Source organism: Marmota monax, unplaced genomic scaffold (assembly GCF_021218885.2).
Source record: "Marmota monax isolate L192 unplaced genomic scaffold, Marmota_monax_Labrador192_F-V1.1 WCK01_AAM20220418_F8-fsc00028, whole genome shotgun sequence".
NCBI classification, from domain to species: domain Eukaryota; kingdom Metazoa; phylum Chordata; class Mammalia; order Rodentia; family Sciuridae; genus Marmota; species Marmota monax.
This window is the reverse complement of record NW_026694779.1, coordinates 11,815,284-11,842,964: the sequence shown is the minus strand read 5'-3', so window position 1 is coordinate 11,842,964 and position 27,681 is coordinate 11,815,284. Positions and strand designations below refer to the sequence as shown.

The 27,681-nt window shown below is 41.7% G+C and overlaps 1 protein-coding gene across 7 annotated transcripts in view; it reads left to right on the top strand.

The window, feature by feature from the left end:
• The window catches only part of Chl1 (cell adhesion molecule L1 like), a 192,125-nt gene that overhangs the window by 8,610 nt on the left and 155,834 nt on the right, over positions 1-27,681 (top strand). Inside the window, exon 1 of one of the 7 annotated variants that reach the window (XM_058573010.1) lies at positions 19,258-19,558. The exons of the other annotated variants lie outside the window; for them this stretch is intronic. The gene's annotated coding sequence lies outside the window, so the exon portion shown is untranslated. Of the gene's footprint in view, positions 1-19,257; positions 19,559-27,681 lie in introns of those variants that run through there. 7 annotated transcript variants of the gene reach the window in all.

Here is a 27,681-nt window from a genome sequence, read left to right as displayed (position 1 = left end):
TGTTTTTCAAAGAAAATCCAGAGTTACTCTGTATCAAACCAAGGGCTGTAATGAGTCTAAGGAATATTGAGAATGTCAGCAGTCATTTTTCTGCTTTTTAACAAAGCATCTTTATTGCTATGACACTCTTTATTTATTTGTTTGTTTGTTTGTTTTGGTGCGTATGGGTTCTGTGAGACATTGAAAAGGACCAGTCCTTCAGGTTTTCATTAAATAACTACGTTGGGTTAGTGATGGGACTAACACTGTGAAGGTGGATGTTTTCAAAAGCCACCGTTTCTCATTTTTCAAGTGTGACCAGCTGCTTTGCAATCTCCATATCAGTGACTGGGAGATGGTACCCTCATCATCATGTCCATTTTAAGCTGGGAGGTGCCAACGTGCAAGGGCCCTTGTCCAGGCTTACACAGCATGGCCTGTGAGTGACAGAGGCGGGGTTCAGACTCCAAAGCAGGCCAGTCCCAGCCCTTGGCTGTCACTGCCTCTCTGAGCCAGTTGGTCATACTCTTTCAACATCCTTTCTCCTCTCTCTTGGGTGTTCATTTCTTTCTAATTTTTTATTCTTTTTAGTCATACATGACAGTAGAATGTATTCTGACATATCAGGCATACATGAAGTGTAGCTTCCCATTGTCAGTCTTTCTTTTGGTACCGGGGATTGAACTCAGGGGCACCCGACCACTGAGCCACATCCCCAGCCCTATTCTGTCTTGTATTTAGAGACAGGGTCTCCCTGAGTTGCTTAGTGCCTTGTGAAGTTGCTGAAGCTGGCTTTGAACTCACGATCCTCCTGCCTCAGCCTCGGGAGCCACTGGGATCCCGGGCATGCGCCACAGTGCCTGGATAACTTCCCATTCTTGATCTGGAATTACACTGGTTGTGTGTTCATATATGCACATAGGAAAGTTATATCTGGTCCATTCTACTTTCTTTCCTATTCCCTTCCTCCCTTCCTTCCCTTCATTCCCCTTTGTCTAATCCAATGAACATCCATTCTTATCCCCCTGCCTTGCCTCTGACTTATTGTGTGTAAGCTTCTGCTTCTTAGAGAGGACATTTGGCCTTTTTTAGGACTGGCTTATTTCACTTAACATGGTAGTCTGCAATTCCATCCATTTACCAGCAAATGCCCTAATTTCTTTCTCTCTATGCCATTGTGTATATATACCACATTTTCTGTATCCATTCATCTGTCGAGGGCCACATAGGCTGGCACCACAGTTAAGCTATTGTGAATTGAACTGCTACAAACTTTGATGTGGCTATGTCACTGTAGTATGCTGTTTTTTTTTTTTTTTTTTTAAGTTTTGGGGTATAAACAGAGGAGTGGGATAACTGGGTCAAAGGGTAGTTCCATTCCAAGTTTTCTGAGGAATCTCCATACTGCTTTCCAGAGTGCTTGATCAATTTGCAGTCCCACCAGCAATATATGAGTGTACCCCCATCCCCCATCCTCACCAACATTTACTGTTACTTGTATTCTTGATAATTGCGATTCTGACTGGAGTGAGATGAAATATCAGGGTAGTTTTAATTTGCATTTCTCTAATTGCTAGAGATGTTGAACATTTCCTCATATATTTGTTGACCAATCATATTTCTTCTTCGGTGAAGTGTCTGTTTAGTTCCTTTGTTGGGCATTCATTTTTGAAATGTGCAATGCCTATCAATGTTCCAACTACCATCTTCTCCATGGGCTAGCTCTCTTGTCTGTAGTCCGTGCACACTTGCCTGTAGTCTGTGTGCACTTATCCTAGGTAAATATGAGGAAAGTAGATATCAGGGAGTCCTTTGAAGGCATTGCATGATACTTTAATTCTGTCCTAGGAATTGTGACATTTGAAATGAGGTTTTAATGTCTTCAAAGCGATAGATTAATAGCAAGTGTCTCTCATGTGGGAGACACATTGGCAGAGGGGGACATTTGTGTCCTCCCCGAAATCTTGTCATCTGAGCATCTGTTGTTCTGAATGTTCTCATACCAGGCCCTGGGCACCAGTATATGTAAAAATCAACCTTTTTCTTCCCCGGAGCTTTTTGCTTGACATCATTACCATTCCTTTTTTTCTTGGCAGAAATGTTTCTGATGCTCTATAATATCAATATGCATAGAGTCCCCTCACATCTGCAATTTATATGTAACCAATTGAATTACACAGTTGGCATTTCTACAAAAAGGGAGTATCTGCTACTCTGGGTGAACACAGAAATAGTTGGCGATGGCAGATGCCATATCCTAATGCTGCTATTCTTGAAAATGACAGGACCATGATGATGACCCTTTCTTTATCATGAGGCTTAAGAGGAAGTACGATTCTTTTCCAAGTATGGTCAATGTATTTGGGAGTTTTGAGTGGATTTTGATTTTTTTAGTCTGGAAACAAATATAAATATATTGTTAAATAAAAAGCATTCCCAACCTCTGAGTGACTCCAAAAGGCTCTTTTTTTGTATCATACACAGCGACATGTTTGCTTCCTTCTTGGACGAGATAGGAGATGCCATTTTTTTTGGATTATACTTGGGGGAGTTTGGGGATAGGGCTTTTGTTTGATACCTATCTGCTTTTCTGGAGTAGAGGGCTCTTGACTTCACAAATGCACATATATTTTTGTGTGTGTGTTGTGAAGGAGTTTCTAAACTTGTTCTGTAAGTGCTTCTGGACACAATAGAGAATTCATTCATTAGATGAAAATGTAAAAGATGTAAAGAATATTGAACGCATTGCCCAGTGGTATGAATCTGAAGCATTGACCACAAGTATAGTCAAACAGACGAATGAAAATAATAATTTTAGCATGTATAGCCTGCAGCTGCAAGGATAATGGACTATTTGGAGTTATTTGTTATTGTTCACTGATAAAAGATATACTATTTTCAGTAAAGATCTGAGCTAATGGATAAAAATAGAAAGCCCAAATAAAAGTGTTTAAATTTGACCTTGATTCCATTTCACTCTGTGAAATTTTCCCCCTGGAAATTCTCAGGGGAGCTGGATTTCAGAGGGTCTCCACAGTCTTGTCTTTTCTATGCATACCAGTTTCTGCATGTAATTGATTTGGTCTGAATAGATTTTGAGCCCAATTGATTTGCTTGGAAGTGATATGAAGGGACCAGCCCTGAGCAGTTTAGGTATAACTTGTGTGTGTTTCTGGGAGCACAAATTCAAATAAATTGGGTTTGACCTTAACCACTGTCCCCTCAAAAAGAGGGCTGGCTCTCATCAGAGTGAGTGCCCATTTATTTTTGTACCAAAATTGATATGAGTTGTTTAAATTGGAAATTGATCCCTGCACACAAAACCTTCTGAAAAAAACCTCCCTCCTATTTTCCTGTTTCTCTGGCTGTAAACCGAGGATGGGAACATTGGTGGTAACGGCCTTCCGGTGGCAGCGGCAGGATTAATGAGCTAATATTTGTAAAGTGCTCTGAAGATAAAGGTGCCAGCTATTATTATTACTAATAAACCATTTTTCTCCGGTGTAATTTTGGACAGCAGCCATTAAAAACCCATTACTGTATTTAACAGTAAAACAATCTGCTACAGCCTAGTATTTACTGCCTCAATTAAGCATGCACTTCACTTCCGTGGTCCCTCCAAAAATCAGAGCTGGTGGGGACAGGCAGAAAGGTGGGTGGCATCCCTTCCAAGTGCATTAAGAGTGTGAGCTGGGTCTCTTGATTGTCTCTGAAGGGAGCTAGGTGCTATCTGCAAGGGGAGACTAGTTTGGCTGTACTTCCGACTCTGTGGTTTCTGAATGGAATGGTCTGCTAGCTTCAACCAGGTTTCATTATAGTGTATAATCTTTGAAGGTGGCATCACATTGTCTTTTTGGTTGTTTGATGGTGGCAGCAGGAATAAAATGGATTCATTTGGGTGATTGTATATGGATTTGTTCTGGGGTAAGGAATGGTTGTACGCCGTTCACTACTCATAAAACCAGAGTAGAAAACTGAAATAATTATATATATCTAACTCCAGTCTACCAAAATATTAAAGAAATTAAAATCGGAGACTTGAATTACATAGACCGGTTTGTTATCAGCAAATTATAGTAATTAACATGTAGTGTCAATCCCTTCGATGTTAATTTATTTTGATCCAGGTAGACGCCCTCAAATACAGGATGGTACAGGGTCGTGTGAATATTTCACACATGTTGCCAAAATAATGATCGTGTTCCTCGGAAGCTATTTTACTGCAGCAAATAAATATAGAAAAGATGAGATAAATCAGTGACAACAGTAATGACTGGTCCCCAGGTTAAATCCTCAGCCAGCATCTAGAATTCGAAGCAAAGAGGCCTCATTGCCACCTGGATCTCTGCACAAATTCACTGAAGCGCAAACATTTCATTTATGGAAACATCTTGCTCGGTCAGTCCCTGCTTAATCTTCACTTAGAAACATGCTCACAAACACAATTGTCTTTTATTTTCGTGGAAGACAGAGCTGGAGGTGAGAGCAGAGGAGAGGACTTTTACAGATTCCTTCACAGACCATCTTCAACGTTTGTTTCATTGAATTTTGTTTGGGGAATTCACCAGGTGACTTTTATTTAAACCATTTATGGGTCCAGTAGATACATATTTTGCATGTGTGATCCTTGGGGTTATCCGTAGGGAATTAAGCCAGCTTCTTGTTACTGCGAAGAAAAACACCTGAAATCTTATGTGTAGCTAAGAGGGGAAATGATAAGAAATGATTCTGAAATGTGACGTTGTGACAGTTTATATAAAATGCAAAGGGATATGGTTCCATTTATCTATGGCTACATCACAAACTAACCCACGGGCTCAACAGTCGCTCCAAACAACACTGCTTTGTGGAATCTGATGGCCCTGTGGGTCAGGACTTCACACAGGGCTCAACTGGGTGACTTCTTCTGTCCAACCTGACAAGAGTGAGAGTCCTAGGGTTTGATCAGAGGATGGCTGGTGGCCCCAAGCTGGCTTCACCTCTGGCACTGTGGGACCAAAGGCAGAGCCCTGAGGGACCCTTCTTTCCACATAACCTAAGGTTCTCACTGGTCTTCCTGGTGAGGTTGCTGAACTCTTTGCTTGATGACTCTTGACCCCAAGAATCAAACCTGGAAGTTTGTCGTCTTAAAGCCTTGTCCTGGGAAAGTTATCCTGCAAAGGGGGCACTCAGCTGTCACCCTGCTGGAGGACTCGTGTAGATGGGGTAGAAAGACAAGGAAACAGAGAGGGGTAAATGGACAGAAGTATCAACTCCCTGCTATGGTTTGAATAAGTGTCCCTCAGAGGCTGTGTGTCCAAGGGGTGGCACCATTGGGAGGTATAAAGAGGAGCCTTAGAAAGAGGGACCTTGGGGGAGGACATTAAGTCTTTGAGATTGTGCCTTTGAAGGAGGATACTAGAACCCCTGCCCCCCCCCCCCCTTCTCTCTTTTTTTTTTCCTTCCTGGCCAGGAGAAGTTTTGCCTCATGCTTTTACCATGACTTGCTGCCTCCAAAGAGGCCTAAAGCCATGACAGAACGAGTCATGGACTGGAGCCACTGAAGCTATGAGCCAAAATAAACTTCATCTTTTATAAGTTGATTATCTCAGGTGTTTTGTTATAGCAACAAAATGCTAACTCATACACCCTCTGTGAGCAACTATTTACTGAATGATTGAGTACAAAGGAAAACAAAAAGACACTGCTAGAAAAGCCCTCTTTTGCTGCCTTTAATCCCCCACTTTCTAAATATCTTATGCTTATTTGATCTTGAAAAGGAAGAGTGACAGGAGAGTGAACTTTGAATTGGGCAGCCTTAGATGCCCTTGTTTTATTTTTATTTTATTTTATTTTTCAGTTTTTGGTGTGTGTGTGGCGGGGGGGGCTAAGAATTGAACCCATGAAAGCATGCACTTTACCACTGAGCTACACCACCAGCCCCCATGAGGTGCCCATGATTTTGTCCAGAAAGAGATACTGGAGGTGAGGGGAGAGGAGAGAGACCTCGCCGTGGCTGGGAATGCTCTAGAGCATGGTTCTTAGTTGGAGGAGCAGGTCTGGTGCTATGTGCTCTGACCTCTTTGGGTATATCCATAGCTTGGAAGGGGCTTGGGCTCCTGAGACCTAGCAAGACCTCTGCAGGGTCAGAGGGGCCACTCATGCTAAAGCCCACCCGTGGGGACCAAGGGACCAACTGCTTAGATGGCTTGGGGAAGCAGGCTTGAGGAGGGGAGGTCACAGTGTCTGCATTCCCTGCTCTTCATCCATGATGACCACAAATGAAAAAGGAAGCAGTTTTTGCCCTGGGTGAGGACGTCACCCTGAGCTGCAGCGCCCTCCACCTGAGCTCTCGAAGCATCCTGTAGTGGAGAGGGGCTAATGGGTGGTGAGTGCCACATTATCCTCCCATCTCCCTGTTGTGCTGGAGAGTGTAGAAAAGAAGCCGGTCCAGAGTACAGAGCAGGGAGCTTTCCTGGGCTCTTCCTCTCTAAGTGTTCTTGGATGACAGATGAGCCGCTGACCTTCCTGAGATGTGTCTTCCCATTGCCCCTGCTTCTCTGTTTCTCAAATCTTGCCACCACATTCTTCTAGGGCATCCTCTTTCCCACAGTGCTTATAAGCCACGAAAGCTATCATTCCTACGTCTCTGAAACTTTATCCACCTCCCGAAGAACACACGTAGATGGCCCCCTGCAGTGGTGCCAGAGCCCTTACAGAAGATGGCAATATTGTTTCCATATTAAAAACCCTACTTCAAGAGTCGAATGCAATATATGTAACCCCAAAACGACATGCGACAGTGAATTCAATTCTGTGTCGATAATTCTATAGATTGCTTTGGAATGAAAGCGACCACCTGTGAACATCATTGAATGAGATATCTGTGAACAGCTAGCTATTTAAGCAAGGTAGCCTCTGTCCTGCACAGGAGGGTCCATGGCGCTAATACAACTCATAGGTATAAGAGCACAGCTGGAACCCAGGTTGTCTGATTTTTAAAAAAATATTTTTGGTCAGAGTTTTTTAATTTTATTATATTTTTGTCTTTTTATTTATTTATTTATATATGACAGCAGAATGAACTACAATTCTTATTACACATATAGAGCACAATTTTTCATATCTCTGGTTGTATACACAGTATATTCACACCAATTCGTTTCCTCACACCTGTACTTTGGATAATAATGATCATCACATTCCACCATCATTTATAACCCCATGCCCCCTCCCTTCCCTTCCAACCCCTCAGCCCCATCTAGAATTCGTCTATTCCTCCTATGCTCCCACTCCTATCCCACTATGAATCATCCTCCTTACCAGAGAAAACATTCAGCATTTGGTTTTTTGGGATTGGCTAACTTCACTTAGCATTATCTTCTCAAACTCCATCCATTTACCTGCAAATGCCATGACTTTATTCTCTTTTATTGCTGAGTAATATTCCATTGTGTATATAGGCCACATTTCTTTATTCATTCATGTACTGAAGGGCATGTAGGTTGGCTCCACAGTTTAGCTATTGTGAACTGTGCCATGTCATAAGTTATTTTAATGATAAATCTTCCAGCCCCTGATAGAAGGTTGCCTTATTCAGAAAATGCAACTTTTCTGAACAGGTTTCGTTTTTAGATGATATAGTCTCAAGTCCAATACATGTTAAATTCTGCTTTCTTCAATTTCAGAAAAAAGAAATGCAAGAAATGGCAGAGGTGGGTGGCGAGAATAACCTGTGAAGGGCTTGGGGTAGGAAATGGAATGGAAATAAAGCCAGAGACTTCCCACTGAACAGAATGGGCGGGGCTTGTAATGGCTAATTTGAATTATCAACTTGATTGCATTAAGAGATACCCATGATGAAGAGGGTGTGTCTAGGAATGATTGGCATGTGGGATAGCCAACTGGAATGAAGACCCTCCTAAGCATGGGCAGTACCATCCAATAGATGGGAGATTTGGGTGGAACAAAAATGGAAAGAATAAGGAAGCAGCAGCAGTTGCAGGCTCCATTCTTCTTGAAGGGGTTCTTGATTGCTGCTGGGATCCCCTGAGGATATGGGACTCTGGCTTCTTCACTCTTCCAAAGTGGACTCTGCCAGTGATTCTCCAGAAGCCTTTGCTCTTGGACTAGGGTAGCACCACTGACCCCTCTTGTTATGGGGCTTCAGCCTCTTGGACTGCGCAGCTGCTGGTTCCTCCAGCTCTGCAGCCTGCAGACAGCCACTGGGGACTCACAGCTTCTGGTGGCCTAGGCCAACCTAATAAGTCCCCTTTTTATAATCATACCTCCTGTTGATTCTGTCCCTCTAGAGGACCCTGACCTATACAGGGCTCCTGGAATAGAAGCAACCTCGATTTTTCCATAGTTTTCCTTTGATAAAAGGGAGAGTGTATTTTTACTCTAGCAGACATTGCCTTTTGTGTGGTCTGGCTTTTAGCAATTTGCCGATGTCTGTCCTCTCTGTCCTTTCGTGACTTTTAAAGCGCCACAAAACCTACTTCAGCTTTCTCCTCGAACACACTGAGATTCATTTCTTCACCCGCCATTCTGGAAAATTCCTTCTTCAGTCTTCAAATCACGGCACCACGGCAACCCTCACCGGATTTCTGCTTTTTATAGCCTGTCTTCTCCACCAAGGCCTGAATGTCACTGTTACAATCCCCTTTCTCGCTTGTCACTTTGGCCGGGATGTCACTTATTTCCTCAGAGTCTCTGCCTAGCTCTCTGGGGCTCTGCGGGCCAAGTCGCTGTCACGCTTGGCTTCCACATTCAGCGGGACTCGCACTTCATTATTCTCTCCTCTCTGCCCCTGGACCCTTAGAGACTCTCTGTTACCCAGCCCCCTGCTTCTGTCCTCTCATGCAGATTTCCTGCCGTCCTTTCTCCCCAAATGGCAAGTCACTCACGAATCTGTGGTCCTCTAGGCCCGCCTTCTCCTCCACTCTGCGTCTTTGCCACCGGTGCCAACTCTTGGCGCCACCTGCTATAATTCACTTGGATTTTTAACTGGCTTGTTAAGCAGAAAACTCATTGACTTAAAATGCAAGCTTCATTTTATTACTGTAAATGGAGCAGCAGTGTCAGAGGTAAAGGATGGAAAGGTATTGTAAACATTCAGATGGTAAAAGGGGCCCGGGGTCATTAACTTCTAGCTAGGAACACTTGCCTGCTGTAGATGTGAGCCCTGAGTCCTACTCTGTCTTTACAAAGTGGGGACGTTGGTAGAATTGAAATGCTGGTATTGATGTATGGGCATCTGCCTGAGAATTTCAGTATTCTCTCATCAGAGGATGGAAAGAGATTTCACAGGGAATACCAGTCGCCTGGTTCACCTGCATCCTGCCCAGAGCCCATCCTGAGGTCATTTCAGGGCAGCTGGTCCTGCTCACAGAGATGCAACCTGGAAGAAGGGCAAATTACCTCCAAGAAAAATTCATCAGGCCGGGTGCAGTGGCACATGCATGTAATCCCAGCGGCTCAGGAGGCTGAGGCAGGAGGATTTCAAGTTCAAAGCCAGCCTTAATATATTATTGAGGTCCTAAGCAACTCATTGAGACCCAGCCTCTAAATAGAATAGAAGAAAATATGGGCTGGGGATGTGGCTCAGTGATTAAGCACCCCTGGGTTCAATCCCTGGTACCAAAAAAAAAGAAAGAAAGAAAAACTCACCACTCCCCTCTGCTCTCCATTTTCCTCCCTTTACCCTTCTATATTGAATCATTAAATGAAAACCTGTGATGTTCCTGCTGTATGAAAATCACTGCGCTGAGTAGATGAACTTCAAGGGGAGTTGAACTCAGTTGGCCTGAAGATGCTAAAAGTCATTGCTTAAAATATGTTCAGAAAAATATCACCAGTATGAACCTTTAATGCATTTTCTGGGTTCAGCACCCCAAATGTTATGCATCTCCAGCGTAATGAAAGAGCTAGGAAATAAACTCCGGTATAATCCAAAACAGAGGGTGACAAATACCATAGGGAGGTCTAGCTGAAATGGTGGTCGGACTAGAGAAGAGTTGTGTTGATCATAGAGGAGTCCACTGTTAAAAGTGATGAGGGGCAAAGGAATGTTTGGAAGGCAAAAGAGGAATTCCATGGTGATGACCCTCTCCCTGAAGCAAAAGAAATGTCCAAGCTCTATTTAGTGAACACTTAATTTTCAGCAGTATTTATCACAGTGTGATCTGGTGCTATTTGAGAAAACCTGATGTGATGAAATGTGGTTTAAAGATCATTCAATCAAGAGCCTCTCTCTTTCTCTCTCTCTTTGTGCCAGGGATTGAACTCAGGGGCACTCAATCACTGAGCCACATCCCCAGCCCTATTTTGTATTTTATTTTTAGAGACAGGGTCTCACTGAGTTGTTTAGTGTCTTGCTTTTTGCTGAGGCTGGCTTTCAACTTGTGATCCTCCTGCCTCAGACTTCTCAGTCACTGGGATTACAGGTGTGCACCACCAAGCCCGGTTAAAGCCCTCTCTAATTTAGAGTCAGGGTGGAGAAAGCCAGATGTAGGTGGAAGAAGGTGGGAGACAGGGCATCTGTCTGAGGGTCTTCTTCATACTTGCTTGGTTGGTGGAGGAGAGGTTGGGGTGTCTATCTCTACACATCTTAGAGATGTTTGGCTCCCATGATGACTTAGATGCTTCCCAATTCTAAGATGACCAAAGAGTCAGCTGCTCACAGCACAAAATGCAGCACCTGCTTTATTTTTTTAGCTGGGTTAAATTCACCTCTGCATTAGGAGGTCCAGCTAGCTCTATGCTATCTAGTTTCCTCTGGGGCCTGGCTCTCAGAGCTGGAAAATGTGATTTCTGTGGTTATTCTTCATGTGTATTTTACATGTGCAATGCAAAATAATAATAATACCAAGGACCTCAGATATTAGGGTCTGGGTATGAAATGTCAAGGTTCACTAACTCTCCTTTATATCTGTACCCTCTTTCTACCTTTTTCAAGTGAAATTATTTTGCACCATTTTCTGAGAGGTTTGGATAGTATTGCTACGTTATTATTTCCTTATTGATATTGGAATTGTTTTCTAATGATTAATAACTGGGAAATGATTAGTAATGAGCTAGAGTCTTTTTAGACATTGCATTTTTTTAATACAATTTAAAACCATAAGCCATTGGCTTCTTTTAAACAGTTACAAACGTGAATATCAACGTCGATTAGGAATGGGTTTCTTAACTTCGGGCAGCTCATTAAATGACGTATCCCATTGTAAGAGTGCTGTGGCTTTCTCATTTATACCTAGAAATACAGAAAATGTAACTTATTCAAAGTTTACTAGAAGAAGTACTTGTGTTATTGGAGTTTTAAAAGCAGTAGCCACAGGGATGTGAAATATTCTAACTACACCTATTGGAATGACTCCTTGCAAAGATTAATTATGTGCAGCTAATAAGAAAACAGTAACAAGGCAGAATTTAGAAACTAAAAAATTGAGAATTTAAACACATAGTGCAGGAATGTTCATGCACACACATATAACTGCCATATATATATATATATATATATATATATATATATATATAGAATAGAAGAAAAAAAAATATATATATATATATATATTGAAAATCCACATTAGAGCACTTGTGTTGAATTATGTCTCTTAGGCCATGCTATATCATAAAGCCTTCATCAACAAAGTGAAAATCTCTTAAAATTGTCATGGATTTGCTGTATGTTTATTAGTATCCCAAGTGACATCTCTTTCTTGACCACATGCTAGGTGATTAATTATAAAATGATTCTGTGCATTAAGGCATCTCTCTCAAAAGCTTTTCAGCTTTTGAACAAAGGAACGTTGCTGTCTCTTAAAGGATTCAAGGATGACATTGACTTCTGAGTTTGCCATTTTATGATTTTTGAATTTTTCAATGTTTTCACTGATCTTTTATTTACTGGTTGCATGAATCAGTCAGTTTTATCTAATTTGTCAACTGTCTGCCTAAACCTTCAATAATTGATACAATGAGTATTCAGAAATGAGGCTATACACCCATGGAGATATTTTAAATGTAAGAATGCAGGATCTGAGGCCTAGTTGCCAAAATATGGCCAATAAAGGTAAACAAAAAATGATATGTTTCAAGTACCACTGTAATTCAGAGAGATGAAACTAATCAGTACTGAAATTCTGATATCCTGATGGTATAAATTTAAATTCTTATATTATGAGGAAAATAGTCTGAGTGATATTTAAAGTTTTGGCCCATTAAGAGTGAATCATCTTGGCTGGGTGGTGTGATGCATGCCTGTAATCCCAGCGACTCTGGAGACTGAGGCTGGAGGATTGCTAGTTCTAAGCCAGCCCTAAGCAACTCAGTGAGACCCTGTCTCTAAATAAAATACAAAAAAGGGCTGAGGATGTTGCTCGGTGGTCAAGCAAGTGCCCCTGATCAATCCCTGGTACCAAAAAAAAAAAAAAAAAAAAAAAAAAAAAACAGTGAATCATCTTTGAAGATGTTTGACATGATAAATATAAATACTACCTTTTTTTTTCCTTTTTGCTCTACTGTGGTTCCACAATTGACCTTCCTGCATGACCATCGAAAGAAAAATCTTCGATTTCATGTATCTTCTTTGATGTGGTCCAAAAAAGAATGGAAATGAATGTTCTCTTTCATAAAGCTTATGTGAGTTAATTCTTAGTCATGGAACCAGGATGTCTCAATGCGTGAATGAGAAGCCTGTGAACCCTGGGAGGGTCAACTTCAAACCAAGTCTGTCTGTAACATTCACAAACTCCTCTGTCCTTAGATATGCCTGCAGTGAGGTGTGGCCTTGGCAGGGGGTTTGGACCTGGTCTTTCTTCTGAAAGACTGACCAAGCGCTAGATGTCACTTGGCTGCTGATAAACTTATAGCAAACCCAAGACCATTTTAATGCTTAGACTTATTTCTTCATAGGTGTTAGATATCATGGACCGAGATGAATCCTGACTTTATTTTTTTTGGGGGGGAGAATGGGTAACCATGATCATTTGCACCCCAAGAACTAGCATTTTCCTAATTTGACAGTGGTTTCTGGGTGCCACACCCAGTCTTTCTTAAGCAATGTTGATTTATAGAAATACCTTGGCAGAGGCTCAAAAGGTGACATGAGCCAGGTGCTGTGGCTCATGCCTGTAATCCCTGCAGCTTGAGAGGCTGAGGCAGGAGGACCTGGAGTTCAAAGCCAACCTCAGCAAAATCGAGACGCTAAGCGAGTCAGTGAGACCCTGTCTCTAAATCAAACACAAAATAGGGCTGGGGAGGTGGCTGAGTGGTTGAGTGCCCCTGAGTTCAATCCCCAGTATCCCCCCCCCCAAAAAAAAAAATGATATGAAGTTCTACAGAGCAGAAAGACTCCAAATCAGTTTCTTCTTCTTTGTCAATATTTTTAGTAGGAAGGCGTAAGATATTAAATCACCTGCAATTAGTTGTGTGCCATTTCAGCAACCTTTTGCGCTCCATCTGCTACAAGCTGCTTGTGCTGATGAGCCGTTTCAGAGTCTGCAGACGAAGGAAATTTTAGTAGTCTGATTTTTTTTTTTCCTCTTCTCCCTCAGTCCTGTGCGCACTGGGGAAGGTGTTACCTTTTGTGCAACTCCTGAATAATTTGGTTTGAACAGATGCCTGCTGAGAAAGTATAATGTCAGGGAAAAAAAAAAAAGTGTACCTATGTTTCTGTCACTATACTCCCAGGTTAAAAAAAAAAAAAAAACAGGGGTGAAGAATCAATGTCTCCACGGCAAGCATCTGCGTGCCTGGGAGTCCAACACGCATTCCTTCATCCATCCATCCAGTATTCAGGGAGCTGTGACCACACATCCCAGGCACGGAGTGAAGCTTTGTTGTGGAGCCAGATTCCTTTCGCCCTCCCAGAGTTGCCATCACCAAGAACGTGAGCCAATAAATAAGTGAACCCCATGAAGTCATTACAGGAAGGGGACAAAGGGTGGTGACACAGAGAGGCAGGAGGAGACACTGGATAAAGGATGCTCTGAGAAGGTGCCTTTCAAGTGGGGACAGAACAGGAAAGAGAGAATCAGGAAAGGAGCCAGGGGAGCAGGGGAGCAGGCCGAGGGGAGGCAGGCGGGAAAGAGGCCGGGAGCGGGGAGGGATTTGGAGGTCACATCACAGGGCTCTTTTGTGAAGAGTTGATGGCTATGGGATAGAAAAAGAGCCGTTGGCATTCCACGGGGGAGACAGACAAGAAGGGCTTAGATTTGAACTAGAGTGTGATAAAGAGATCTTGTAAGCAAGGCAGTGACCATTTCACTCATCATGCTTCTGTGACAGTGATATAGATGCACTTACTTGGGGGTTGTTGGAAGTTACAACCCACAGCCCCCATGCACAGGTAGCCCCCATAGGAAGAAGGCAGAAGAAAGAGCTCTGTAATCACAAGGTTTAAGACACCTGTATCCAGGCTGGCTAGTAGTGAGGTGCACGGAGACCCCCCCAAGAGTCCTGGGGACTGGGCTGGTGATGTTGATGAACCCCTGCTGGTTGCAGGTGCTCTCCTGCAGAAGGAATCCCTGTGTCCTCCCTGCACTGAGAGAACTTGCTCCTTCATTCTTCCAGCAGTTGTATGTTTGATGCAGAAAGTGAGAGACATTTCCATTCGATTATTGATCATAATAAGCATGACGTGTACGGAGGGCAATGGCATAATTGTATAAAATGGATTTTAGATGACCTTTCTCCTTGCTATCAATGTATGCATCATGTTTAACTTTCCCCTGTTCAGTAGGGAAGGTATTATCCACCTCCCCCTCTCCAAGGAAGGAAACATTCAATCGTTCAGAGAGTCACTGTACAGAAAAGAAATGAGGTTGACTTTAGCCAAACGCTTGCCCTAAGTTTGGCATAGATGGTAGTGATATCAAACGCTATAAATTGCATTCTGGGAAAATTAAGATGGAAGCTTTGAAGGTTCACTTTCAGCTCGATGTGAAATGTTGCTACTGGTTGTGCAGAAAAGGACCCCAAAGAACAAAATGATTATTTGAATAACTTTTCAAGTTGATAAGAAAAATGAAAATAATATGGAAAAATGGGCAACGGGGTAGAATACATTTGAGAGAAAACACATTCTAGTGGCCAACAATAGATGTTAGGATATTTAACTTCATGAGGTATTGGGGAATTCCAAGTAAAATCACAGGAACACAAATTGTGGTTTATCCAGGCCCTAGAATGCTCCTAAGAAGTCAAAAGGAATGGATTACTAATAGGTGCAACAATATAAATCACAAACCAAAGCATCATGCTCAGTGAAAGTCGTTTATATACTGTGTGATTTCATTTGTGTGATATTCTGAAGAAGGTAAAATTGAAGGAACAGAAAGAAAATCATTGGTTTCAAGGATCGGTGGGTGAGATGAGACATAAGCATTCAGTGGTCCCTTTTAAAATTGAGTGTGAGGCATAGAAGTTATGTCCCCATAGTCTGATTTCAAAAAGCATAATAAGACCCAGGCATGATGGCACTTGCCTGTAATCCCAGCAGCTTGGGAGGCTGAGGCAGGAGGATCATGAGTTCAAAGCCAGCCTCAGCAAAGGTGAGGTGCTGAGCAACTCAGTGAGACCCTGTCTCTAAATAAAATACAAAATAGGGCTGGGGATGTGGCTCAGTGGTCAAGTGCCCTTGAGTTCAATTCCTAGTACCAAAAAAAAAAAAGAGAGAAAAAAACATAATAAGAAACCTTTTATTATTTATTCGACTGCCACAAAGAAGCATGTAGTACAGTGTTGTGAAGGTGTCAGAAGCGGGATCAAGCACGCTCTGCTGGTATGAGTGACAGATGCCACTTACCCTCTGGGAAGAGGAGTTTCAGAGCAGCCACTAAAGTGGTAGATGTTTGTACCCTTTGATTCTCCAGCCATTGCTTGATGACACTCGAGCGCCGCTCAAATATGTGCTTAAGGAGAGAGACACAAATTGGGCTTCTCTCATGCAACTGTTTCCAAATGCAAAATAATAATAAAAAAAAAACAATCTGAATGTTGTAAAAAAAAGGGATGGATGGTTTGAAATCTATAAAATGCATATCAGCCTGTAACTTAAAATATATGTGAATATATGAAATATACAGGTTGCCTTCTGTAGAACCATCGAATGAATTACATCTAAATATCGGTTCCAGAAACAGCGGTTTATGTGGAAAAAGCAGGTCTCAGATCGATACCTTGTGTGTGATGTCTACTATTTGACTAAAAAAAGCTCATATGGCTTTATATTGCCTTTGTTAAAGAATAATAATATGTGTTAAGTACAAACAAAGTGAATTGCATTGGTCCTCTTAGGAAGTAGAGGGAAAGCAGAATTTATAGAGGAATTTTAAGGGGCTTTAACTTAATTCCTTGTGTTTTGTTAAGTTACAAGGTGATCTCAGAGACAAACATGGAAAAATGTTAATATTTACTAATTCTAGATGGCACTTGCATTGGTATTTTTAAATTATCCGGGCTCATTTACGTTTCTTTTATTCTTACTTTTTTTGGTTTTTGTATCACAGATTGCACCCAGGGGTGTTTAACCACTGAACCACACTCCCCAGCCATTTTTACTTTTTTTATTTTGAGACAGGGTCTTGCTAAGTTGCTGAGGCTGGCCTCAAACTTATGCTCTTCCTGCCTCAGCCTCCTGAGCCACTGGGATTACAGGCCTGTGTCACAGCGCCCAGCTACGTTCACTTTTGTTTATGAAAGAATAGCACCCGAAAATCACTGCAAATTCGTGATTATGCTAATTAGGTTCTTTTAAGCTCCTACTAGTGGAAGTGATATCACAGAAGATTGATGGATGCTTTTTGTTTCAGCTCCAGGTCACCAGGTGCGATGAGTGTTTCTGGGTAACCCACCCTACATGTCCGTCAAGACCCACTTGCTGAGATATAAGAGAACTTCATACTTCCCATGTTTAATATCATGGCTGTTGTCAAAGTGTAGATAAAAGTCAAATCAATTTAAATTTTTCCCCATAGGAGTAGAGGGATTCCTCAAGAATAGCCTTCCTGCCCTTCACATTTACACAAGGATTTACACGTTCGTAGCACCTGGTGCCTCAGGTCAGCCTGCTAGTGTTCCTGGCAGTTCATAGCGCTCTTAACCCTGGGAATATAGATGAGCCCGACATGGCAGAGGAATTTAAACTATTTATTTAATATTAAGCTAATAAGAATATTGATGCTATACCTAACCTGTGCAAGATATTAATCCATGCTTCCTTAATACTTATTGACCTAATTTATGAAAACATTTTATACACTTAGAATACGACTGCATGCACAACATAAATCTCATCTTAAGACTCAGGTTTCTATAAGAAGCAGCATAAATTTAACTTATAAATACAGTATCACTTCATCTTCTTGCAAAGCAATTATAAGAAAAGCAGCATATATTTTTATGAACTCAAAAGGAATACAAGCCACTTATGCCAACAGTGCCTGTCATCCCAGCAACGTGGTGGTGGGGGGGGGGGGCGGCTGAGGCAGGAGGATTGCAAGTTGGAGGCCAGGCCTCAGCAATTTTAGAGAGACCCCCAGCAATTTAGTGAGACCCTGTCTCAATATTTAAAAATAAATAAATAAATAAATAAATAGGGATGAGTGTGTGGTTTCATGGTAAAACATCCCTGGGTTCATTTCCCAGTACCCACCCACCTGCCGCCGCCTCAAAAAAGTACAGAAAGTAGCTCTTAAAATTAAATTGTAAGTTTTTGTCTCCACAGTCCTGTTATACAATCTCTGTGTGTTTGCTATTGCCGCAGTCAACAGTTTTCACAAAATTAGTGGCTTAAGAACAAATGTATTCTCTTATAGTTCTGGAGGGTGGAAATCCCAAAGTCAGGTGTCAGCAGGGCTGTGTTCCTATAGCCAGGCTAGGAGAATCTGCCTCTCGGTTCCAGGGACCACCTGCCATCCTTGATTTTTTTCCTTTTCATTCCTTTTCAAGAGCATCCATGAAGCAACTCCCCGTTTCTTGTTCTGTCTCTGCTCTGTGCTTGTAGCACCTTCTGGGATGCTTACCCTCCTGCCTTCCTCCTGCAAGGACCCTAGGATCACATGGTCCTGCCCATAGGAACCAGGGTCCTATCCCACCTAACATCTTCAATTGCTTCCTCTCATCTGCAAAGTCCCACCTGACATGAGGGTAAACTATTCCCATGTTCCAAGGCTCAGACATGGACATTGTAAAAGTCGCCATGTCAGTCCACTGCCTCGCTCACCAAGCTTATCTTTAAATTTTAAATATCCTTGCCATGAAGCAACATTTTGGTGAAGGTTTTTATGGCTCTTCACTTTTGCAGTCAGCGACACTCTGAAATGTTCTAGGAGAGCAGATCTGCATTACGGAGTTAATATTGGAAGGTAAATGTGCTCTAAGTGTTGACACAGAGGGGCTAAAATAACTTTGTGTGGGTGCTGTTCCCTCTCTTGAGATTACTATTCAGAATGTACTCAGTTTTGCACAGTAACTATTATTATTGTTAAAGCCATAAAGATTAGGACCTACATCAGGTGATGCTTGCAATTATTAAGTGAGTTATTATTATTTTAAAAGCAGTTAGAACAGGGAAGAACAAAAAGCACTGGGTAAAGTATGTTCTTGCTACATTTATTGGTAATGTCACACCCATGTGAGTTACCCAAATGGATTTGGCTACATTAAGTTGCAGAGTTGGGTGGGAGAGAAGAGTGAGAAACAGCATTTAAAAGAACCCAAAGGACTGTGTAAGATGTGGGTGTATGGGGTGATGTTTATAAATCTTTCGTTCGTGGAACATAAAATTGTGGCCAGTTTTCCATTAAGTTCAGAAACCATGGGAGCAACATGGATGATCCCTACCCTGAGAGTGCACAGTCTATTGAGGTTGATCCATGCTATAAAGATGAATAATAAACATTGTGTTGGAAGTTGTACGGATTGTCCTTCTACTGCTCAGAACTTGCAATGGTGATGCTTCCCTGTAAAAATCGAGACAAAGATAGGTAAGGAGAAGGGATTAGAGTTTAGTGGCTTTTTTTTTCCAAGTAGAAATATAAGATGGGCATGGTGGCACATACCTGTAGTCCCAGGAACTCAGGAGGCTCAGAGTAAGAGGATCGCAAGTGTGAGGCTAGAGGATCGCAAGTTCAAGGCTAGCCTCAGCAAATTAGTGAGACTCTGAACAACTTAGTGAAAATAAAAAAATCAAAAATGTGCCCTCTCTCTCCACTGCTTAGCAGATGACTCAGTAGAGAGGTTCTTTTCTGAGCAGACTTCATAGAGGAGAGCTTTGAAAACAGAGTAAGATGGGTGCCTCTGTCTCTGTCAAAATATTTTCATGTTGAAAACAGGGAAAATTTTTGGCAAGGGCTGAAATGCATGGCAGGTTAATTTGTGCCTATTATTTCCAGTAAATAGTTTCACCAGGAGTCCTCACAGGTAAAATTAATGTTTATGTCATGTTAGAAAGTAGCAGGCGTAGCTGTCGTTACCAGGATTTGAAAGGTGCACGGATGGGACCCTCTCTGTCTCCACCCCTTGCCCATCTTACTTTATGATACATCGCCAGTTTTGAACGTCCATCTACTGGAACAAAGCCAAGAGGAGCGTGGTAAGCCATTCTTCATGTTTTCTGCCTAACTGCTTTTGTACAGAAGCTATATGAGAAGAAATCCAGGAGACAGGTGATAAATTGTTCCCTTGAAGACAGACCTGAAGTTGGAGTTCAGAAGAGCGCTACCCCTCCGGGCACGCTTTAATAATGTTCTGAAATGCCAGTACCAATCTCCAGCCTGGAATGGCAGGGCATTGTGCTCGGTGCTCAAGGGGGAAGTAAACATGCAAACAGATAAACACATGAGCAAAAGTCCCTGTCTTTTCTCGAACATCCTCCTTTACTGCTGCATGAAAATGGGGACTCAAAGGTTCATCTTGTTTTTTAAGGATGGTAGGTGGTATGTGTGTGGGAGGTGCTTACGAAAGACACAGAGCAGAAATCAAAGGTGACCGATGGGACATAGAATGAATTCTGGGGCCATGCCACAGGGGACAGTGGCTGCTTGGTTAAGGCGGACGCATCATGGAGGCAAAGCTGTCTTCATGGCTAAGTAGCTTCCTAGCTACTGTCTGGCACCTTGTTCCTCTTGGTGTATCTACATTTTTTCCTTCTCTTTGATTTTCCTCTGGTCACCTCTCCCTGTGTTTAAGCATCTTTCTGATCCTTGAGCTCCCTGCTCTAGTTCTTTTGTGTCTCATTAATGATTTTATTATCGCATCTCCACTCTGCTGTGTATGCATTTCTGCACTGGAGCCAAAGGGAACAGACCACCCACTGCCTCCTCAGAGGAGAATGTAAGAAGCCTGAGCGCATGCCTGTGTTTCTCTCTTATGCTCTTGTGTGCCAATGCCCACATTGATCTGTCCTTCTACTGGTCATCTGGCTATGCATCTACCTACCCATCTATCCATCCATCTATCCACCTATCCATTCAACTATCCACTCACCCATTCGTTCATTCACCCACCCATCCACCCATCTAACTACCCACCCATCCAGCCATCCACTTATCCATTCATCCACTTACCCACTTACCCATTCTTCTACCCACCCACCCATCCACTTACCTACCCACCCATCCATCCATCCACTTATCCATCTATGCATTCATCCACCCATTCATTCATCCAAGAATCTAAACATTTATCCATGCTATCACCTACCTACCCATCCATCCATCCATCCACCCATTCACCCATCCATTATCCAACTATCCATCCACCTATCCCTCCCTCCCATCCATCCATCCATCCACCCACTCATTCACCCATCCAACTATCCATCCATCCACCCACCCACCCATCCATCCAACTACCTACCCATTGATCCACTCACCCATCCACTCATCCATTCATTGACTTACCCACCTATCTATTCTTCTACCTACACACATATCCACTTACTCACCCACCCATCCATTCATCCACTTATCCATCCATCCATCCATCCATCAGTTCATCCATACACACACACACAACACACACAATGGATATGGCTATATCAAGTTGCAGAATTGCGCGCACACACACACACTCATCAAACTACCTACCCACCCACCTATCCATCCATCAAACTACTTATCCATCCATCCACCTATTCATTCACCCACCCACCAATCCATTCATCAACTTACCCACCTACCTATCCTCCTACCACGCACTCATCCACTCATCAAACTACTTATTCATCCACCTACCCATCCAACTACCCATCTATCCATCCATCCAGTCACCTATCCACCCATCCATTCATTCACTTACCCACTCACCCATCTACTTACCTACCCACCCACCCACCCATCCACTTACCCACCTACCCATCCATTCATCCACTTCTTTATCCACCCACCCACCCATTGTGGCATACAGCCTTGCTAGAGAAGCAAACAAGGCCTAAATGGATTTGTTCTGACCAAAATCAGAATTAACAAATCAGGACACAGAGGAAGTTAAGATTACTGTAATGATGTTATTAGAAGGTATAGTTTTTAACAACAATACACTTCTTTTTTAGATAGTTTTACTCAATTTACTGTGTAATGAAATCACAGGGGAGTGTTTGAAGACCCTCTTGGCATGCTTCTAGATAGGATTACATTCCATCTCAGATTTGAAAAAAAAAATTGCTTAAAAGCATAACCCAACTACCAGGAAAAATATCTAAACTGTTGTTTTGCTTGATTTTTGTATTTAGATGTCAAGCTTTTAATGGGATACTTGCTCATGGATGTAGGTATGTTTACACGTATCAGTTGTCTCCATATGTATACGTATGTGAAAGGGGGTATGTTTAAAAAATGATATAAACCTAAGTGGTGACTTAATTTCTGTTCCCCCCCCACTGTGTAGTAAGACACGATAACTAATAAAAACTGAATGCACGTGGGCTACGTACCTTCATGTGGTATAGAATGTGTTAACGCAGCAATTTTATGATGGCTCATTAGCCTCTGTGAGAGCCAGTGATAGAGGACAGCAATAGACTGCTATCAACTCTGTGAGGAAAGGGAAAGCATCTCATGTAGATTTCTCAATCCTCCGCTACCTTGAAATCAACTCAGTTGCATATCACAGACTCAGGATAAACGATCTTCTAGTTCCCGATGATTGATTTAATGGTGGACTTGACCATATGTGTATCCAATGTGGAAAGCAATGTCTGTTAAATGGACGGAATAAAAATGCTCTTTTAAGGGAAGGAAGAGAAAAGGTGATTTAAATCTTCAGATTCTCCAGGGACCTCATTAAAGTTCTCTTCCTTTAATACATTGTGCAGCCTAATAGTTATCAGCAACCCTGCAGTGTGCATTGCTGGTAGGTTAGTTTACACAGGATTAATTGTGTAATTTTGCAAGCCACCAGCACAGTGAACATTGATTTTTGCATTAGCCTCATGCGTTGTTTCCGAGGGGATTCTGTGTTCTATTTTAAGGTGGCGTTACATTTCACTTCTTATTAATTATAATTTCTGCCAACATGTTTTATGCCTGATACAATTTATTAAAAGTCTTTCATAATCTTTTTTTTTTTTTCCTAATGGTTATGTCCTTCCTAAACTTCATTAATTTTGAGCACTGATGTGTAAAAAATGGCAGAAAATGCTCTTCACAAAAGGGTCTCTGGCCAGCCGGTTACCCCTGCTTTCATTGATAAGTGGCCACAAATCTTTTGCTAAAATATGGAAGCAAATTTATCTGCACTCACTCCAGATGCGCTAAGAGAAAAATCAATGCAAGAGAGAATCTGAGAATATTGCATTTCTGAGACCAAAACGTGACTGTCTGAAGGAACCCTGAGTATTCAGAATCAAGTTCAATTTCCATAATATGGAGAAACTAATAGTGTCCTGCATTTCACTGGACTCTGACATATATAGATATATATTATATTTTTTTTTCAAAAAAAATATATAATATTATGCAATTAATATATTATTATATATTATATAATATACAGAGTTATATATTATGTATATTATATACATTAAATAGTTATATAGTATATATATTATATATATATATTTTTTAAATTTCACCCTTATAAAAACAAGAAAAATAATTGTGAATTTGGAAAGATGAAAAGGAGGGTCTTTTTGTTGGAATTTTTCAGATAATAAATTTAAATCTCACCTACTACATTTTCTCCCCTCTTTGTGGGGTTAAGAGATGTTCCTTGAAATTTTAGTGGAATCCTTCCTCATAGCTGGATTCAGAACCAAGATGATCATGAAAAACAGAAAATAATGTTAATTGCATGAAATTTAGAGCTTAATCTTTTTCACATTGTTTTTATTAGTGCATTTAATATACATGAGGGTGAGATTCCTTGTGATATATTCATACATGCAAATAACAGGATTACATCAATTCCCCAGTACCTCCTTTTCTCCTCCCTTCCTTCCTTCCTGACCCCCTTCCTCGACTTTACTGGTCTTCCTTCTCTATATTTTTTAATTAGACATAAAAGTGGGATTCACTGTGGTATATGCCTACGTGCACATAGCAGAATTGAATCAGTTTCACTATGCAGTCCCTCCCCTGTTCCTGCCCTCCCGCCTCCTCTCCCCCCCTGGATCCCCTTCCTCTCCTGATGCTCCACTTCTGTTAGACTCCCCTGCCCTCCCCGCCGCCCTGTATTATTTCACTTATCTCTCTAGCTTCTGCATGTGAGAGACAACATCCAACCCTTGACTTCCTGAGTCTGGCTTATTTTGCTTAGCCGTGTATCAGCAAATGCCACGGCTTCATTTTTCTTCATGAGTGTGCACAACTCCATTGTGTATGTACACCACGTTTTCTTCATCTGTTCATCTGTTGAGGCACACCTAGGTTGGTTCCATAATTTTTGCTTTGAACTTGAACATCAGTCACCCCCTTGTGCCCAAATCCCCCTCCTTCCCCCATCACAGACTCATAAGATAAAGTTTCCCTCCTTCTCTCACACCAAGACACCAAGGTGTCTTGGAGAGGAGGGCCATGTCTCCTGGTTTGTATTGCTTCTGTTTTATTCGAATGGATTCTCTCTCCTTCTGTTCCGCCGCTGGCCTCCAGGTGAGTGAGTGGCTGCAGTTCTGCATATAGGCATGCTGGGGAGCTGCTCAGAGTGGGTACTTTCCACGTGTGCAGAGTGACCAACTGTCCCTCATTGGAGGAAGCTGCTTTATCACTGTTGGCCCAGCTTCACAAAGGCCTTGTTTCTGAGGGATCAAAGGGCCTCTTGTATAATAAGTCTGAGCATTCAGTCCATAATGAAGAGAATAGAGCGTGTCTTTTAAGCTCCTGTATGATGCCCGGATTATGTGGAGAGTTTAAGGAAGTGATGATCCTCTCCGACTTTTGTGCCATTCACATTAAACAGAAAGATGAAAGCCAAGGTTTAGAGCTGACAAAAATCTCAAGGAGGAATATTCCGGGTCCACAGCTTGTTCACTTGCTCATAGCACACCACCAAAAGATGATTTGAGGGGAAAAAAAAATGTTTTCCTTTCGTACTGGAAGACTTGAGTGTGTTGTGTGTCTTTTTGTACTGTCGCCTTCACAAAGAGGATCCTGCACTTGACCATCGAACCTCTTATGCATGACGTTAGGGAGGTTACACAACCCCCTGAATTTCATTTTTTCTCGTTTTTTTTTTTTGTTTTGTTTTTGGTTTTTTTTAATATTTATTTTTATTAGTTTTCGGCGGACACAACATCTTTGTATGTGGTGCTGAGGATCGAACCCGGGCCGCACGCACGCCAGGCGAGCGCGCTACCGCTTGAGCCACATCCCCAGCCCTTTTTTTTCTCGTTTTTAAATGAACCTAGAAAAAAATTAACGTGCAACGTTTTTTCAAGGGTTGAACAACCTTTGTTGGATTGCTATAGAGTGCAAGATGCTGTATTGTTCTGGGTAAATTGCGGCAAAGCTGAATTAAACAATTACAACAGATTTTATTTCTGTGAATTAAGGCTCAGTGTTCTGTTTTCACGATCGAACATTGTCCTGAGTAGCTCGAATGGGCCAGATCAGAGGCACTTGCTCAGACTGTTACGTGTTTGTTCCATTGAGTGCATGAAGGGTTGTGTGTGTGTATTTGGAGAGCTATTAGACTTCTCCAGATTTTCAAATATCTTTGTGATTTCTATTGGGTTAAGAACCCTTTAGCCAGTCTGTCATTTTAGTGTGGGACAATTGAAGGGTGGATTTTGTATTTGTTTCCTGGCTTATATTTAGGAAACATTTTCTCCATCTGGAGTTTCATGCAATAGCATATTCATCCTCTACTGAATTCCCCGAGTGAGAGAGATAATGTAGACTAGCTCTGAATAACTTTGCCCAATATTTATTGATTTTTAAGATTACCTTGGGATGTCCCATAATGAAGGCCTGTTTTTCCTCCTTTTTCTCCTCCTTTTTTTACATGAACCCGCCACCTTCACTACTGCCAGGCCCAGGTTCCTCCTCTTTTGCTTTGACTTGGTAGAAAGTGAGAGATGCGCAGTTTTGCAGAGAAGTGATGTGGGCGTAACCAGTGGGTGAAATAAGTTTCAAAATCTGCAAACTAGGCATTGGATCAATGTGGTTTATATTAAAGGCTGATTTTAATATCTAAAGAAGTTTATATGAGTTTAAATTATCAACTGGGAATATATGTTTAGACTTCATTTCTTATTTTCTCTGTCTGTACGTACCTCTTCCTAAACTGGTTGGTGTCCTCCTTTAAATGTAAGCATTCCAACATCAATTTCTTTTTTAATGAAGATATTTCAAAGCATCGCTAATAATTACCTCCTCTCCTCATATTAAAATCTCTAAATTCCTTTATATTTCTCATTGATGTGCAGGAGTAATAGTAATAGCAACAAAGGCTAGTGCAGAAGAAGGTTCTGCTTTAAATTTTCTTCTCCATACACTTAACCTGAGATGTCTGGGTGTCTCCCAAGCCCCTGAACTCACTGTGAGGAGGCACAGGGGAATCAGGCTCACCACACACTGGCAGGATATTGCAAATTAGTAATTAGGGTTTTGAGTGACACGACTGTGATTGTACATCATTCTGTTGTACGCTGTCCCCTGGGGATTTTTGTACTCAATTATTTTTATTTGGTCTCCATTAAAGTTATTTTGAGAGCTGTCATGGAATTTGTACATTATTTTATATTATAATTATTGTGAATTGAGCATTTATTATAATATGATAAAAGTTAAAGCACTATGGTAACATTAAGATTCTGTCAATAATTGTAGCCTGTAATCCCCAGCAAGTTGGGAGGATGAGGTAGGAGGATTGCAAGGTCAAGGCCAGTCTAGGCAATTTAGTGAGGCCCTGAGAAACTTACACACTGTATCAAAATAAAAAATAAAAAGGGCTGAAAATGTGGTTCCATGGTTAAGTGCCCCTGGGTTCAATCCCAAGTGGCATAGTAATAATAATAATAATCATATTGCTGACATAGTTATTATTAAAGCCTAATTAATTCTTTGAATATCTTATCTCTGTAGCAGTTTAGATTATTGTTATTATTAGTAGTAGTAGTATTAGTATTTAATATTATTGGTTTTTTCTGTGCTGGGGATTAAACTCAGGGCCACACACATGCTAGGCAAGTGCTCTGCCACTATGTTACATTCTCAGTCCTTTTAGATATTTTAAGAAATTATCAAACTGGGAGTGGTGGCGCACACCTATAATCCCAGTGGCTGGGGAGACTAAGACAGGAGGATCCTGAGTTCAAAGCCAACCTCAGCAAAAGCAATACGCTCAGCAACTCAGTGAGACCCTGTCTCTAAATAAAATACAAAATAGGGCTGGGGATGTGGCTCAGTGGTGGAGTGCCCCTGAGTTCAATCCCCAGTACAAAAAAAAAAAAAAAAAAAGAAAGAAATTATTAGAGAAACTTATTGATGTACCACTGATTGATTAGCTTTATGTTTTCACAGTTTTGCAAATTAGGCATTGGCATTTAGATGTTTCTTATAGATCATGGTTCTGGTTTGCTAGGGGGTATGCATTAAATCATTAACACCCTGTTAGAGATTTACATGGTTGGCTGTCCATAAATTCTCATTACCGTCCTGGGACAGAAATGGAGCAGGAATGGTTAGCTCCAGTTTAAAAAAAGAAGAAGAAGAAACAGAAGTTTAAGGAGGTGGAAAACTCTAGACTTCATGGCTATGCAATGCCAGGATTGGTGCTGACCACATCATAGGACTTTACACTCCAGTCCGGGATTCTCCCCGGTACTTGCCCCCATCCTCTCTTTCCTGGAAGAAACCAAATAGCAATTCAGATTCTTCTCCTAAGCAAGGGACTAAACTCACTCAGGTCACTCCAGGCAAAGATAATTTGTTCCCTTTTTTCTTTCCTAATAAATCATGCCGCCCAGTATCCTCGAAAACACAACTGAACCGGAGAATATAAAGTTGTCAAACTAGAGTTATCTTACTGGCAGGGAAATCTAATCTTGACTTTTCCTCCTTAAAGTCTTGGGCGATGTGATAGAGGTTAATTGTCTGAGCTTGGCTCCTCACACTGTCATTATGTCCACCTTCTCAGCCTCATCTCCTTTATTACCCTCTCCCTGCTTCCAAACACCTCATTTCCAGCCTCCCAAGCTGCATCTATCTACTTGACTGTGCTCTGCTCTTTCTCAGGTCTAAATTTCTTGTGCTGTCCCATCCTCAACCCCTGCTCTTA